Source organism: Chrysemys picta, chromosome 2, assembly GCF_011386835.1.
Source record: "Chrysemys picta bellii isolate R12L10 chromosome 2, ASM1138683v2, whole genome shotgun sequence".
Classification (NCBI taxonomy): Eukaryota; Metazoa; Chordata; order Testudines; family Emydidae; genus Chrysemys; species Chrysemys picta.
The window spans coordinates 209512445-209530159 of NC_088792.1; the positions used below are offsets into that span (position 1 = coordinate 209512445).

A 17715-nucleotide genomic window follows, 5' to 3' on the forward strand; every position below is an offset into this window, starting at 1 on the left:
GGAGGAAGCTTGCTTTACCCAAGCCCACCGCTCAACGGCTGCCGAGCGCGCGCGAGCGGGGGGGGGCGGGGAGGAGGGAGCTCGCTCGCTTTCCCCAAGCCCACCACTCAATGGCTGCCGAGGACGCGCGAGCGAATCTCCTGCCCGCGCGTGAATGAACTGACGGGTGGAAGCGCGCCCGCTACCCGGATGCCCACGCGCCTCCGGCTTCTTTCACCACTGGAGGGTACGCGAGCCATCTCTTGTGGGCCAATCACCGCTTGCGGAACGTTGAGGTGGCAGGAGGGTAAGATGCAGAGAGTCGGAGACTTGTGACGCGTCTTGCTCCCTTCCCTGCCCACCCCTCGAAAGTGCTGTGGAAGTTAGAGCCCGGGCTGAGCGAGGGCTTCAGGATAGGGCCCTTCTGCGGGGGGTTGTCTATTGCACAAGGCAGTTAAGTGCAGTTACAAAAAAGGAGTCGCGGCACTAGTTTAATGGGAAACTGCAGCTGACGCAGTCTGCATTTTCAAGAGCGTAGCCTGCTGCAGAGTTGTTCCCTATAAAAACTGCTCATGTCGCCTTAAAAAGGATGTTGCTGTTATGCCAGTGTGCTCTCACCCACTATGCACTTCGAGCGCGTCTCCCATTTATTATTAGAGAGGTACGTTTCTTGATTTATCTTTACACCGTCCGGAGTCTACAAACGGTGACTTTCCACTCCTATCTCCCCGATTTCAAATTTAGCGTGCAAGCAGAATTAGCAGTTGCATAAAAGCTTAGCAAAATGTCCAGGGCACGTAGACTGGGAGTGGACATTTGGCCGGGAAGGAGTGTCCCTAGGGCAAAGTCTGCTTCCCTGAACGCAATCCACACTAGTCTGCAGTTTACAATCAGCCAAGACCCACATGTAGAACAGACTGAGAAAGAAAAATTAATACATTAGGAAGTTTAGAAAGACATGGTATTGATCACCTCACCTGTACAGTATTTCTTGTGTTGCTACTTCATTTTGACAAAGTGGAATATCTATGAACAAATATTAATTTGGAACATAATTAAAAGGGATGTTCCTTATTAATCAATCAAGTAGTATAGCCTCATTACTGGGGCCCTACCAAATTCACAGCCATCAAAAACATGTCATGGACTGTGAAATCTGGTCTTGTGTGTGCTTTTACCCTAAACTATACAAATTTAATGGGGGGAGACCAGTATTTCTCAAACTGGGGGTCCTGACCCGAAAGGGAGTTGCAGGGGGGTCACAAGGTTATTTTAGGGGGTCACGGTATTGCCACCCTTACTTCTGTGCTGCTGGCAGCAGCTCAATATTCAGAGCTGGGCTCCGAGCAGCCGCCACTCTCCAGCTGCTCAGCTCTGAAGGCAGCATCACCAGCAGCAGCGCAGAAGTAAGAGTAGCAGTACCACAGCCCCTCCTATAATAATGTTGCGACCATCCCACAACTCCTTTTTGGGCAGGACCTACGTTCCCTCTAAGGTGCACGCATCCACGGCCGTGCAGGAGGCCGCCAAGGGCCGCAAAGGCATGCACACTGCTGCACTCGGGCGTGGCTGAGGTGGGGAGTGGTGACGGGGAAGCTTGGGGAGTGCGACAACTCTTCCGGCCCTGGGGCTGCGGAGCGGCAAGGAGAGATTCCTCTCCCTCCTCCCCCCGCAGCTGTGGCGAGGCCAGACGCCTCTCCCCCCACACACACAGAGCTCCGGGACCTGCAGTGGGGCCAGACGCCTCTCCCCCTCCAGACCTCCGGGGGCTGTGGCAGGGCCAGATACCTCTTCTCTAGCCCCCCTACAGCACCAGGGCTGCGGTGGGGCCAGACGCCTCTCCCCTACCCCTCTCCAGTCCCAGGGCCAGACGCCTCTCCCACACACACACACAGCCCCAGGGCTGCGGCAGGACCAGACACCTCTCCCCCACACACACAGCCCCGGCAGGGTCAGACACCTCTCCCCCAGCCCCGGGGCTGTGGTGGGTAGAGGGCCGGGGTGAGTCCTCTCTCCCCACCACAGCCCCAGCCAGCCTGCGTCCCAAACCCTCCACACCCAAACCCTCTGCCCCAGCCTTGAGCCCACTCCTGCACTCCAAACCCCTTGGCCCCACATCACATCCATATTGCTGCACATAACAAAATTCATTCCACACCTGGATGGGAAAAATTGGAGGGAACATTGGTCAGGACGCCTACAGTTACACAAAACCTTGAAATTTCAAATTTAAATAGCTGAAATCATGAAATTTACCATTTTAAAAATCCTATGACCATGTAATTGACCAAAATGGACCATGAATTTGGTAGGGCCATACTCATTGCATATCTTCATGTAGAGGTCTCTGTGCAGATTCAGTTGACTTCTTGACTCCTGTTGCAGTTATAAAAACTGTTTTATATAAAAACTTGTTTTATGAAGACTACTAGTCATTAGATAAGAAAAAGTTTAACGATGTGATATTCTCTATCAAGTGTGGAACCAATGCATTATATTTGTTTTTTTCTTAGCCATAACTGTGTACCTTCAATGATATAAATAAATTATATAAAGTTATTGTTGAAGTACACTGACTGCAGAATACTTGTATGGAGATTTGATTTAACTCATTTCCTGCTGGCTGCTACCACAAAACCTTGAGTGCAGGGTTGGTTATTCTTTGAAATAGCAGTATTCTGTTTGAACAACCACAGTCCAGAGAGAACATACCATGACCATGTATAAGAGGGTTCATTGTATGTACATATTTGTGCAAGGGTTTTGTATGTGATGCAGCAAGTATTCTGTTACAAATACAGCAAAAATAATCTTTATAGCCATAATAGTTAAAGAAAATGGCAGTTAAAGTGTACATTTTTAAAAAATCTGAAAGGGACAGATTCAGCTACAAAGACCTCAGAAAGTAGAGAAATTGAATTTAAAGAGCAGACACTGATGGCATAGAGCAGTGGTTTTCTAACTTTTTTTCTGGGGACCCAGTTGAAGAAAATTGTTGATGCCCACAACCCAACAGAGCTGGGGGATGAGGGGTTTGGGGTATGGGAGGGGCTCAAGGCTGGAGCAGAGGGTTGGGGTGTGGGGGTGAGGGCTGCAGGGTGGGGCCAGGAATGAGGGATTCAGGGTGCGGGAGGGGACTCTGGGCTGGGGCAGGGGGTTGTGGTGTGGTAGGTCAGGGCTCTGGGCTGGGGGTGCACCTCTGGGGTGGGGCCAGTGATGAGGGGTGGTGGAGGAGGGACTCTGGGTTTGGGGGGGGCTCAGGACTGGGGCAGGGGTGTGGAAGGGGGTCAGGGATCTGGGCTGGGGGTGCAGGCTCTGGGGTAGGGCCAGGAAGAGGGGTTTGGGGTGCAGGAAGGGGTTCCGGGTTTGGGGGGGCTCAGGGATGGGGCAGGGGATTGGGGCACGGACTTACTTCCAGCATCTCCTGGTCAGCAGTGCAACTGAGGTGCAGAGGCAGGCCTGTCCTGCGCCCCAGAACCAGCCAGCAGCAAGTCCTGCTCCTAGGCGAAGGTACACAAGCAACTCCGCGCAGCTCTCGCCCGCAGGCACCGACCCTCTCCCCCCCACACAGTGCTTGGGGCAGGGGCAGGGCACAGAGCCCCGTGGCCCCCCTGCCTAGAAACCGGACCAGCTGCTGGCTGCTTCCGGGGCGCAGTGCTGAGTCAGAACAGAGAGGCACTAGCCTGCCTTAGCTGGGCAGTACTGCTGATGGGACTTTTAACGTCCTGGTCCCTGGGTGCTGAACAAGGCGACCCAGTGCCTTACATGCCATGACCCAGTACTGGGTCAGGACCCGAACTTTGAAAAACACTGGCATAGAACCATCAGGTCTACACGCAGGAGATTCATTAGTAACCTAAATAGTGTATTAGGTCCCACCCTGCAAAAAGACACTCATACATACATGTGTAACTTCATTGGAGCTATTTACATGTATAGAATTAAGTGCATGCATGTTTGCAGCATTGGAACCTTAGCTATTACGTCAAGTCTGAAACAGGGTCAGCCATCTTCTGAGCACCCCATCCATGGCCACAGGTAGCGCTACAGCATCCTGCCTCTTGTTTTCTGTCTTCAGGGCCCCTTAAAAACGTCACACTCTTTCTCATGGCTAATATCACCCTTGCCTGGGGCTGGTTTAATAACAGAAACAGTTCAAAATTATCTCCAGGGTCCCCAAATAAAGTCCAATATTGCAAGACAAAAGTTCATACTCAGCTCTGGCATCTTCTACCACACCCAGAGCTCTTCTTCTGTCCCAGTCTGCTCTTCATGAATCTGTCACTTCCAGCCTTTCCTAGCTGGGGTTCAACCTTCTGCTCTGACTTATAGTCCCAGACTCTTCTCCCAGTCAGGGACTCCTTTGCCACACCTTTCTTTTCGATGCTGAAGTAGACTTGGCTGAGTAGTCTATGATACCAACTATAACTCCTCACTACATAGCAGTTTATATCCTCTCACTCTGCCCTATGTCTTTCAGGTAATGTAACAGCATCTTTTTAATAATGCTCCATTTCACCAATGTTGTTACTAAATCACATAATGTATTTTTTTTACCTTAAGATATTTTAATTCCTCGAAAAACTTTTACCTCTCTTTATCAAAGCCCTTACATATCCATAAAAGGTGATCAATTGCTTTTTTTCCCCATCTTATAGAGGGCACATAGTCCATCTTTGTGTCTTTTTATTGGAAAAAGATTTATTTAAGTCACAGTGGGCAGTTAGTACTCTAAACTAGTGGTCCTCAAACTTTTCTTTTCGTGGACCACTTGAAAATTGCTCAGGGTCTCAGCAGACCACTTAATGAACTTTCCAAATGTTGTTTGTACCATTAGCTAACTATTGTAAAGCGCTTTGGATAAAAGTGCTATATATATAAAAAACAATAATGACATTTTTAGCACACAACTCATATTTTAATATCAGTAGTCTTACCTTTCTAATGCGATGGATGTGCCCTTTCTCCTCCGCTGCAGCAGCCCCCAAGCTGGGGCTGAGAAGGAGGGGGTCTCTCCCCTGCCACAGCAGTCACAGAGCTGAGGCTGGTAGGGAGGTCCATCTCTCCCCAGAAGCCGCAGCCCTGGAGCTGGGGAAAGTCACCTCTTTCTGTTGCCGCCGCAGCCCTGCACATCCCAAATTCCCTCCACCCCCTCTTCTCACCCCACTACTCCCTCCCACCTACCCCCTATCCCCCCCAAGGCCACCACATCACCTTACATGTGCATCTGCTCCAGGGTCCAGGCACCTAATTAGCAGAGCCACGCCTGCGCAGCTCCACTAATTAGGTGGGTGACCCTTCATTTTTTCATGTGCAGCCGCCCAGGCACGCACCTTAGAGGAAACTATCCACAGACCACGTGAATGGAGCTCACGGACCACAGTTTGAGAACCTTTGCTTTAAACAAAAGTACTTAATTAGTCCTATCCAGGCCCTGAATTATGTTGTAATCCTCAACTCTAGGGCACAATTCAAACAAATCTTCTTCCACTTTTCTCATTAATCCACATTTTTTTGCCATTCCTCTTTTAATTTTTTCTGTACTAGGCTTTTGAATTCTTGTTTACTCGAGGGTCCTTCTATGTCAATCCTTCCATTTCTTACAGCATTTTTAGCTGCTTTGTCCACCATTTTGTTTCCTGTAATCCCAAAATGTTCTGGGATCCAAGCTAATGCTATGTGTATCCCTATCTGTACTCACTCTGTTATTAGAAATATAACTTTACTGATTAAATCACTTCTACAAACTGAGACACCCTTTCTTTAAAATTGCCATAAGGCCTGAGATTGAATTAAAAAAAAAAAAAAAAAGATGACTGCTGCTGCTGGGCAAACATCCCAGATTCAATTTAATACTAACATTACTACTAGTAGTTCAGGTGTCATGACAGCTATATAGTCAAACAGTCTTTTAGATGTACTAATTCCCAATTTTGGTATACAATAATGCCATCCCCACTCTTCCTGTTTTTCTTTTCTGGACCCATCTGCATATATTTGACAAAACTGACTCCACATTTCATCTCTGAACCGGTACACTTTATTTATAATACCTACTGTCTCTTTTTTACCCTTAAGTTTATAAAATAAATCTAAATCCATGTTTGGACATGCCACTTTCCATCCATAACTAATTTTCCTTCATTTACTTCCTTCAGCTTTTTCTTCTCTTTCAACTCTTGCATCCACCGTATTCAAACAGCATGTGGAGTTCTAACGTTGTGTGCTATAGTTTGCCTATCGAATTCCCAACAATCCTCATCAATTTGTCTGGTACTTTCATCATTGTAGTTCCTATTAACTTTGGCCCATAAAGTTAGGTCCAGTAGTTTCATTTGTAGCATAACTGGTGTTTCACTAGAGGCTATCTGTAATGCACCATACCCAATTCATAATGTATTAATCCAATTTTTTAAGTACTGATTTTGATGCTGACCCAAAAGCTTGGCAACCATAGTCAATAATTAGTCTTATTAAGGCTTTGTATACTATCAGCAGGGTTTTCTTACCTGCACCCCAACTGGTCCCAACAGAACTTTGAAGCAGGTTAATCCTTCCTGTACATTTGTCTTTAACATAGTTCATATGATCTTTCTGAAGTAATTTAGTATCAAATATTACCCCTAAGAATTTGAGCCTTTTTACTACATCTAATTGTTTTCATATACGGTTTGCCTCCCCTTGTAACTTTACTTTTTGTAAAGAGCAATCCTTCGGTTTTAGAAATAGAGAACCTGAAACTCCATGCATTTCCCTAGTCAGCGGTGTCTCAGTAACATTTTGTTGATTCTCTTTTCTACCATCTCAGTATTCCTGCTCCTAACCCACAGAGCACAATCATCTGCAAATAGTGTGACACATACCCCAGCACTTGTGTGTTTTGGGAGATCATCTATCATGATATTAATGAAGGCTGGGTTGGCTAACACTTCCCTATGTACCATTTTTAATATTATATATATATTCAACATAAAACTTTCCCAACTCTGACCTACATGGTGCTTTTTCTGAAAAATGTTCTCATCTGTTTTTAGTGGTCCTTGATAGGGTCTTTCAGGAGGTCTCTACTGCTCCCTGGCTGATTTTCTTTGGTTGGCCCCTGGCCTCTAATTAGGCTTAGTGGTCTGCTGTGGTCTCTTTGGGTTATGTTTCGGGAACTTGGAAACAGCCTAATGCAAAGCTATTACCCCTTCACTGTTCTAGACCTTCCTGCCTCCCCACCTTTGCTGAGCTCTCCTTTTATAGCAGGTCTTGTTTCCCTTATTGGTTGCAGCTGAAGGTGCTTGCCTCCATGATTGGCAATTGTGGCAACTGCATAGGGGTGTGATCAGGCTGCTTACGTGTAGGCAAGAGAGGATCCCCTCTCTCTTCTGCCTCTGCACAGTGTGGGGTTTGTAGACCCCATTACATCCACCCATACATTTTTCCTTTATCTCTAGTGCACCTACTTTGTACAGCAAGCCTTCCCTCCATAGCATGTCATATGCCTTGTCAGTATCTAGAAAGACAGCAATCATGAAACCCTTGTGAATCAAACTTTTTTGTATTTCAGTTTATAACTTAGTAATGTGATCAATGGTGCATCTTCCTCTCCTAAAATCACTCTGCACCATATCTGTAATACCATTATTTTCCAAATAGGCAACCAATCTTTAATTCACTATTCTCTCTGTAATTTTACCCAGACTAGACATAAGGGCAATTGGTCTATGGGCATCCACTTCTGTGGATAGTTTGCCTCATTTTTGTATTGGAATTACTACCATAGGTGCTGAGTTTTTCTTTTCTCCCCGGTGGTGCTCCACCCCCCACTCTGCCGAGAGCCCTCGCCCCCACTCCACCTCTCCCCCAAGGCCCTGTCCTCACTCTGCCTTCCCCCAACCTTGCTCCGCCCCCCTCCACAAGACCCCATCCTTGCTCTGCCCCCTCCCCCAAATCCCCACCCTCCCTTCTGCTTCTTCCCACCCCTGCTCTGCCCCCTCCCCGAGGTACCCATCCGCTCGCTGCTCTCTGCCCTCCCCAAACCCTTTCCCCAGCCACCAAACTGCTAATTGGGGGTGCTGCCAAACCACTCTGGCTGCTGGGTGCTCAGCACCCACCATTTTTTTCGATGGGTGCTCTAGCCCCAGAGCACCCACAGAGCCAGCGCCTATGATTACTACTGCATGTTTCCATCCTACTCTAGTATCACTCCTTTTCTCCCATATAGTATTAAATAATTGCAATAACCCTCAAACTGCTTTTGAAGAGATATTGAAACCTTATGTTACATATATTATCTTTACCTGGGGATGAGTTCTTGCTGATATCAATAGCTTTTTCAAGTTCTTGCATACAAAACCATTCATTCAGTATAGTATCTTCATGTTTACCCCAACTGCATAATAGATCATGATTCTCTTCGATGAATTGTCTTTTAATTTGGTGGAAAATTTCACTTTGGTTTTCAACATTACACACCCCTCAAAGTTTCTGCTAAAACTTCTGCTCTCTAATAATCAGAATTTGTAACTATGTTATGAGTCCCAATAAGACCTGGGATGTGGCTACTTAGTTGGAATTCTATTCATTTTCCAATTTGCTTGTATATTTCTGATGTCGTAATATCTTTGTTTTTCTGCCTACAGTACTTCCTCCAACTGATTTTTTAAAATAATTTTTTGTGTTGTAGCCTTACTTGTTTTATACTTCATTAGATCTTCACTATTCATTGCATTTTTTGCTTTTTTGTAGACTTGGTTTCTTTCTTTAACTGCTATTTTGCACTACTCATTCCACCATGAAAGTGAGTTTTCAGTTTTGGGGTACTTCAGTATCCTAAGTATGGCTACAGTAGCTGCTGCTACTAATCCCTTTGATATATTATACTTGAAATTCTCTATAACATCATTCACACAATGATTATTCACAAATTCAGTACATTTACTTGTACAATTGCTTTCTTAAAATTCCAGGTGAGAAATTTTCCCTTACCTTCAACCTGACCTTGCCCTTGAAAAGTATAGAGAACTGATCACTTCCCATTCCTTGTTCCTTATATATTTCCCAGTTACATTTACTTTCAATACTGCTGTTATAATTCTCAGGTCTAAGCAGGAAAAGCTACCATCTAGGGCAGGGGTGGGCAAACTTTTTGGCCTGAGGGCCACATCTGGGTATGGAAATTGTATGGCGGGCCATGAATGCTCACGAAATTGGGGGTTGTGGGAGGGGGTGAGGGCTCTGGCTGAGGGTGCAGGCTCTGGGGTGGGGCCAGAAATGAGGAGTTATGGGTACAGGAGGGGGCTCCGGACTGGGGCAGGGAGTTGGGGTACAGGCGGGGGGTGAGGGCTCCGGCTGGGGGTGCAGGCTCTGGGGTTGGGCTGGGGATGAGGGGTTGCGGATGCTGGAGGGTGCTCTGGGCTGGGACTGAGGGGTTCAGAAGGTGAGAGGGGGATCAGGGCTGGGGCAGGGGATTGGGGCGCGGGAGGGAGTCAGGGGTGCAGGCTCCGGGCGACACTTACCTCAAGCAGCTCCCAGAAGCAGTGGTATGTCTCCGTTCCAGCTCCTACAGGGAGCTGCGGCCAGGAGGCTCTGCGCGCTGCCCTGTCCACAAGTGCCACCCCACAGCATCCATTGGACGCAGTTCCTGGCCAGTGGGAGCTATGGAGGCAGCGCCTGGGGCAGGGGCAGTGTGTGGAGCCCCCCTGGCTGCCCCTATGTGTAGGAGCCAGAGCAGGAACATGCTGCTGTTTCTGGGAGCTGCGCAGAGTGGGGCAAGCCCCTGATTCCGCTCCCTGGCTGGAGCTCCGGAACGGGGCGAGCCCTGGACCCTGCTCCCCCGGCGGGAGCTCAAGGGCTGGATTAAAATGTCTGGAGGGCCGGATGTGGCCCCTAGGCCGTAGTTTGCCCACCCATGATCTAGGGTATTAAATCAAGATGTGATGCCATCGTTTAAAGCCAGTAGATTTCATTGATGAAAATATTTTTCTAAGCATGCATCATTTTCATGATGTCTTACTTCCCCACAATTTATTATGACTATTTAGGTCACTGTACACAATATGTGCTCTTTTAGCATTCTTTTCTATTTCTTGTAGCTCCAAACCTTCTAATTTCCCACATGGTTTTAGATATTATAAATCCTTAAAGTAGTATTACTCTTCTGCATTGGGATCTCAACAGCATATTTTAGACCTCTTCATTCTTTACTGCTATGTAGTTTAATCTTTCCCTTATGAAAGTACAAATGCTTCCTCCTATTCTTAGTTTTCGGTCTTGCCCAAAGGCAATGTACCCTGGAATTTTAAAAGCAATTTTAAATGTTTTCTGGATATATATGACAGCTGGTTTAGTTTTCATTTCCAGGATATTTTCTTTTAGTTCTTGGCCATGTGCTATCAGACTGTGCTCATTCCAACAAAAGACTGAGATCCCCATACTAATTATATTTTCCCCTTAACTTTATTCAAAATTACATGAATTCAGTCCATTGACAAGCTGCTAATGTACAAGTATTTTTCCACTGCCCTTGCTATAATTTCTGATTTTTTCACAGTCTGTGATGTACAGTGTATCACTTCTATCATTAATGCAATAAACCTTTCTTTTTTCATTAATAGTAGATAGTCTATTCATTCCACAGTGTTTTATCATATTCTTTATAGAATGTGGCTGTTTCTGCAGTTCCCCTTTTCTTGTTCTGGTTGTTTCTTCCTTCTCCACCTGATGCTTTGAGAGTCTTCTTACAGTTTCTGCATAAGGTATGTTATTAACAATTTTTGTCTTTTGTAACTCTTTAGCTTGCCTTAAGACACCCTCTATATGCCAGAATCTGGATACCACTGCAGTTACTACATTTGACCTCTGTCCCCTCTATACAATTTTCATAATTTCTCTTCCACGCACTGACTGCATCTTCTTTTGCCTTTACAAACACTGCTACATGCCCATACCTATTGATACTTATAACAGCTTAAGGGAGGGGGATATATGACTTGGTTCTGAATATCTGAAACCCTAGTGACAGGTTTCAGAGTGGTAGCTGTGTTAGTCTCTAACCCTAGTGTTAATTTCTCAGGTAGAGTTTCTTCCTTAAATGTAATCCGTACAGCTGTTGATGGCTTGCTTTCCTCTCTTTCACTAATTAATCACTTATTTACTAACACTTTATCTTCTTCTATGCTTTTGATTATCTCATCATTGGTCAGTTTTAATGGCACTCCAAATATTAACCCTTTATTTCAGTCATCTTTGGTAGCTGGCAATTTATTTTAACTTTGTCTAGTATTTTAGTTTTTAGCAGTTTATTAGCTTGCTCTTTGTTTTACATTCAACTAAAAGATTACCATACCACACCCTTCTATTTCTTATAATATCCACTATGCTTTTTTAAATCCAGTCAGCTACTTTCACACAGTTAACATCACCTAATCTTATTTCTTTGGCTAGGAATCTTATAAATATAATGTTTGGTTTATTTCCTTCCCGCGCTTTGCTTTTTTGCTGATATCATCAGATTCTGCTTCTACTCTTTTCTCCCCCACTCCCTTTGTATTTATTCTCCCTCTCTAATAAACTCTTCAGTTTCCACAGTGACTTTATTTGAGGTCAGAAAATCCTCCATCTTCCACTAGCCCACCGTAACCACACCAGCCCACCTTTCTTTTCCTGTTACCCTCTAGTTTTTTAGAGGGGAGACCTGGTCCTCTAACAGGCTTCATAGGGACTTGTTGTGCTGGAGTAGTTCTCTCATAAAGGGCCCAGTCCACCCTGTGACAAAATCCCATAAAGTATAGTCAGTTATAATAAAATTGAATATAATTGTTTTTACCTAGTCTGATGTAAGCTGAAAATTGGTCATTTCCTCTTCCTGCTTTTGTTGCTTCACTTACTTTAGAATTTAGCTAACTTTTGTTGAGTGAAATGGAAGTTACTCAACATACATATGCCCTGATAACACTGAAGAGATGAAGCAAGCCAATGTGAGAGATAAACCTTCCTGTGTCTGAAAGCACATATTTTCTACTGATAAAAACACATCTTGTATGTAACCAAATAGCCATGCCTCTTAGTCAAAGAAGTTAATATTCTTAGGAAAGCAGAAATCACTGCTTTTACATTCATTTAGTCATGCCTATATTTTCTGTAGTATGTTTTAGGTGTTGTGGTTTTAATGTGGTACAAAGTATAAAATTAATGTAGCTATGAGTGCTAATTGTAAGATGGAGAGTGCCTTTTCCACTGCATGTAGTTTTCCTTGACTGATATAGAAAAATCAGTGAAATATAAAAACATTCCCTTGGCTTCCCCTACAAAGATGATAAAGTATCCTGTAATAAATTACTTGTATATAGTACTTATCATACAAATGATGCTCCTGCATACTGTACAATAATCAGACTAACGAAAACAATAACACAGTTTTAGATAAATGAAATTTCAGGGAAGAGTTAGCATAAAAGAAACAAAGCTGAGGTACATTAAAGACTAAATTGGCAAATGCTGCCTGGGCCCTCACTGACTTGGGTTCTACTGTGGCCACCATCTCATGAAAGGACAGTAAGGATTAAGTCAAAGACCTTGTCTTTAACTGGCCTACTAGATTTTTTAGAGGCTGGCCTTTCATCCCTTAATTGTGTGTTTACACTCACAGAAAGAGAACAGATTGGGGTCTACATTTCTAAGATTAAGTTAATAATGTAACTACTGACTTAAGTGTAGTTATTTGAGGACAAATCAGGCCACATATTAGACCAAGTCACTAATGTGTCGTCTACCTTCAGCTTCAGCTCCCTGTTTAGTCATCATGAAATCAAAAATAATAAATTCACATGAAACCAGTTCTCTGTTTTTCGCTTTCCACCCTGGGTTCCCACAGAATACTGAGTTAAGTTCCAGATCTTGGTCCTTACTTTCAAGGCACTCCATAGCCTGGACCAGCCAGCATAAGAACATAAGAACGGACATACTGGGTCAGACCAATGGTCCATCTAGCCCAGTATTGTGTCTTCCGATAGCAGCCAACGCCAGATGCTTCAGAGGGAATGAACAGAACAGAAAATCATCACGTGATCCATCCTCTATCCATCATATCTAAGAGACTGCCAAAAGCTCTGGGTTGAAGACCATGGCTGACCAATCCACTCCTCAATCCCAGTGGAACTTTCTGCCATAAGGATAAAGCTTGTCTGTACCAGAAAACAAAGCTTTCTTAGAAGCTGGTCCAAGATTGCAGAATGAATTCCCACAGTAACTAAGGACCAATAGAACTTCCCAACCTTCTGCTCCAAGTCCAAGATTCACTTCTTCAAACTTGCCTTCTCTCACAGACACATAGCAGCATGTGCATTTTAAAAAAACGCAAACAAAAAAACAAAGAACACACAGCTTACCAAAACACTCCACTATTCATACAATCCTCCCTCCGGGGAGCGGATGAGAAAGAAAACAAGCTACACGTAAGAGATGTTAGTCACATCATTTAATGTACTACTGGAAGGCCCTCAGCTACTGTAATGCTGAGGGTGGTAAAAGAATCTATGTAGAATAGAACAGCACTGACCTAAATAGTAAATGAGCCAGAAAGAAGATAAACTTTAATAATTAAATTAAACGTTTAAAAAAACCCTGCTGGTGCAGTATGTAAGTGTACACATACTTTCTGTTCCCATATGGTGTTTTGGAACTCAGACTGAGTAAGGGCTTGAGCGAAGTGTTTCCCTTGACTCAAACGGACATCGGACCAGGACCTGAATAAGTAAGAAACATATTGTAGCTATGTTTATTTGTAGAATTGACTATAAATATCTCTGTTTTTGTGAAGTCCTTTTAAAAGTGTGTACACATATATGTACTTTATATATGCAATATGAATTATCATCTTGCAGCTAATCCTGTTCCCAGTGAAGTCAATGGGAGCAGAACTGGGAGCCTACTGTATGGAGGTTACGTTTTTAACAGTACACAAAGAAAATACTAATAAACAGATAGGAACTGCAATATACTACATTAGACCCATGGTCTCTTTAGTCCAGTGTCCCATCTCCAAGAATGGTCATTGCCAGATACTTCAGAGGAAGGTGCAAGAAGCCCCACAATGGACAATTATAGAATAACCTGTCTATAGGGCTAGTTCAGTCTATGCTAGAAAGGTGTACTGCTTTAACTATTCTGATATAAAAGTGTTTATTACAAGAAGGGGAATAAACTATACCAATATAAGGCACCTTTATACCAATTTAACTGCATCCACACTAAGGCCTGGTCTACACTAGGAGTTTATCTCGAATTTAGCAGTGTTAAACGGAATTAACCCTGCACTCGTCCACACAACAAAGCCCTTTACTTTGATATAAAGGGCTCTTAATATCGATATCTGTACTCCTCCCCGACGAGGGGAGTAGCGCTGAAATCGGTATTGCCATTTCGGATTAGGGTTAGTGTGGCTGCAATTCGACGGTATTGGCCTCCGGGAGCTATCCCACAGTGCACCATTGTGACCTCTCTGGACAGCAATCTGAACTCGGATGGCACTGGCCAGGTAGACAGGAAGAGCCCCGTGAACTTCTGAATTACATTTCCTGTTTGCCCAGCGTGCAGAGCACAGGTGACCATGCAGAGCTCATCAGCACAGGTAACCATGCAGTCCGAGAATCGAAAAAGAGCACCAGCATGGACCGTATGGGAGGTACTGGATCTGATCGCTATATGGGGAAAGGGTTCAGTGCTAGCAGAACTACGTTCCAAAAGACGACATGTCAAAACATTTGAAAAAATCTCCAAGGGCATGATGGAGAGAGGCCACAATAGGGACTCACTACCGTGCCGCGTGAAAGTTAAGGAGCTCAGACAAACCTATCAAAAAACAAAGGAGGCAAACGGTCGCTCCGGGTCAGAGCCACAGACATGAGCTGCATGCAATTCTAGGGGGGGCCACCACCACTACCCCCTCTCTGACCGTGAATTCCGAGGCGGGGGTAATCTCAGCCATGCCTGAGGTTTCTGCAGATGGGGAAGAGGAGGAGGATGACGAGCTTGCGGAGAGCACACAGCACTCCGTTCTCCCCAACAGCCAGGATCTTTTTCTCAGCCTGACTGAAGCACCCTCCCAACCCCCAGACAATGAGGCCATGGAAGGGACCTCCAGTGAGTGTACCTTTGTAAATATAAAACATGGTTTAAAAGCAAGCGTTTTTTAATGATTAATTTGCCCTGAGGACTTGGGATGCATTCGCGCCCAGTGCAGCTACTGGAAAAGTCTGTTAACGTGTCTAAGGATGGAGCGGAAATCCTCCAGGGACATCTCCATGAAGCTCTCCTGGAGGTACTCCAAAAGACTTTCTACAAGGTTTCTTTGCAGTGCAGCCTTATTCCGTCCTCCATGGTAGGACACTTGACCATGCCATGCTAGTAGCAAGTAATCTGGTATCATTGCATGACAAAGCCTGGCAGCGTATGGTCCCGGTGTTTGCTGGCATTCAAGCAACATCCGTTCTTTATCTCGCTGTGTTATCCTCAGGAGAGTGATATTGTTCATGGTAATCTGGTTGAAATACGGGAATTTAATTAAGGGGACAGAGGTGGCCATTCCTACTGGGCTGTTTGCCTGTGGCTGAAAAGAAATCCTTCCCTGTAGTTAGCCAAGCAGAGGGTGAGGGGGGTGGATCTTCCCTGATACCAGCCACGCAGTGTGGGGGAGGGATAAAGCGATCATCCCAGAGAATTGGATGGGGGGGGGGGTTAGTTTGGTTTCTGCTGCTGCACGTTAACAGAAAAACCGCAGCACTCAACGGGCTTTGCTTGGTATGTGGGAAAGGAGGGCGCTGCTTGTAGGAAAGCTGCAGAAACCGAAAGACAATGGCTTACCATGGCCACATGCAAGCCGAATTCTGTTGCCCGGACCTGTGTCTGTGCTCTCTAACACCAAAGCCGCAGGCAGTCAATATTAAGATGCAAAATGCGACCTTGTACCGAAATCACATGTGCTATGTAATGTGAATAGTGTTGTTCACCGTGAAAGAGTATAAGCATTGTTCTGTAAAATGTATCTTTTTAAATACTTCTCTCCCTTTTTTCCCTCCCTCCTGCAGCTGCAAATTTTTCAAGCCTCCCTCCTCCGTCCCGAAGGCTATCTCAGATAAGGCATCGAAAAAAGAGGATGCGAGACGAAATGTTCTTGGAAATCATGGAATCCACCCGCAATGAAAGAGCTCATCTGAATGAGTGGAAGGACACGATATCAAAGTACAGGAAAGATGCCAGTGAACGTGAGGCCATGAGGGACGCTCGAGGTGAGAGGTGGCAGGCTGCAACGCTGGGGCTGCTGCGTGATCAACCGGACATGCTCCGGCGTCTGGTGGAGCTTCAGGAACGGCAGCAGGAGCACAGAGTGCCGCTGCAGCCGCTGTATAACCTCCCTCCCCCCTCACCATGTTCCATAGCCTCCTCACCCAGACATGTAAGAACGCAGGGGGGAGGCTCCCTGCACCCTCCCACTCCACCCCAGTGGACAGCCCAACCAAAAGGCTGTCATTACATTATACTTTTTTAGTGGACTTTTCCTTCCCTTCAATCCTTCTCCCAAACCCCACCTGGGCTACCTTGTCAGTTCTCTCCCTCTTTTTATAATCAATTAATAAAGAATGCATGATTTTTAAATGATAGTGACCTTATTTCCTTTGAAAGCAAGCTGGGATCGAAGAGGGAGGGTGGGTTGCTTACAGAGAACGAGTCAATCAACGGGGCAGGTTTTCATCAAGGAGAAACAAACAGAACTTTCACACGGTAGCCTGGCCAGTCATGAAACTGGTTTTCAAAGCTTCCCTGATGCGCAGCGCTTCCTGGTGTGCTCTTCTAATCGCCCTGGTGTCTGGCTGCACGTAATCAGCGGTCAGGCGATTTGCCTCAGCCTCCCACCCCGCCATAAAAGTCTCCCCCTTACTCTCACAGAGATTGTGGAGCACACAGCAAGCAGCAATAACAATGGGAATATTGGTTTGGCTGAGGTCTGAGCGAGTCAGTAAAGTGCGCCAGCGACCTTTTAAACGTCCAAATGCACATTCTACCACTATTCTGCACTTGCTCAGCCTGTAGTTGAACAGGTCCTGACTAGTGTCCAGGCTGCCTGTGTATGGCTTCATGAGCCATGGCATTAAGGGGTAGGCTGGGTCCCCAAGGATAACTATAGGCATTTCAACATCCCCAACTGTTATTTTCTGGTCTGAGAAGTAAGTCCCTTGCTGCAGCCATTTAAACAGAATAATGTTCCTGAAGACGCAAGCGTCATGAACCCTTCACGGCCATCCCACGTTGATGTTGGTGAAATGTCCCTTGTGATCCACCAGTGCTTGCAGCACCATTGAAAAGTACCCCTTGTGGTTTACATACTGGCTGCCCTGGTGCTCCGGTGCCAAGATAGGGATATGGGTTCCATCTATCGCCCCACCACAGTTAGGGAATCCCATTGCAGCAAAGCCATCCACTATGACCTGCACGTTTCCCAGAGTCACTACCTTTGGTAGCAGCAGCTCAGTGATTGCTTTGGCTACTTGCATCACAGCAGCCCCCCACAGTAGATTTGCCCACTCCAAATTGATTCCCGACTGACTGGTAGCTGTCTGGCGTTGCAAGCTTCCTCAGGGCTATCGCCACTCGCTTCTCAACTGTGAGGGCTGCTCTCATCTTGGTATTCTGGCGCTTCAGGGCAGGGGAAAGCAAGTCACAGAGTTCCATGAAAGTGCCCTTACGCATGCGAAA

At 45.6% G+C, this 17715-nt stretch overlaps 1 long non-coding RNA gene across 1 annotated transcript; it reads left to right on the top strand.

Annotated features, from left to right (window-relative positions):
* Positions 1–29: 29 nt before the first annotated feature.
* LOC135981038 (uncharacterized) lies at positions 30–16617 on the top strand. Its single transcript, XR_010597994.1, has 2 exons — positions 30–286; positions 16050–16617. It is a non-coding gene; the product is annotated as an uncharacterized LOC135981038 (long non-coding RNA).
* The last annotated feature ends 1098 nt before the right edge of the window (positions 16618–17715 follow it).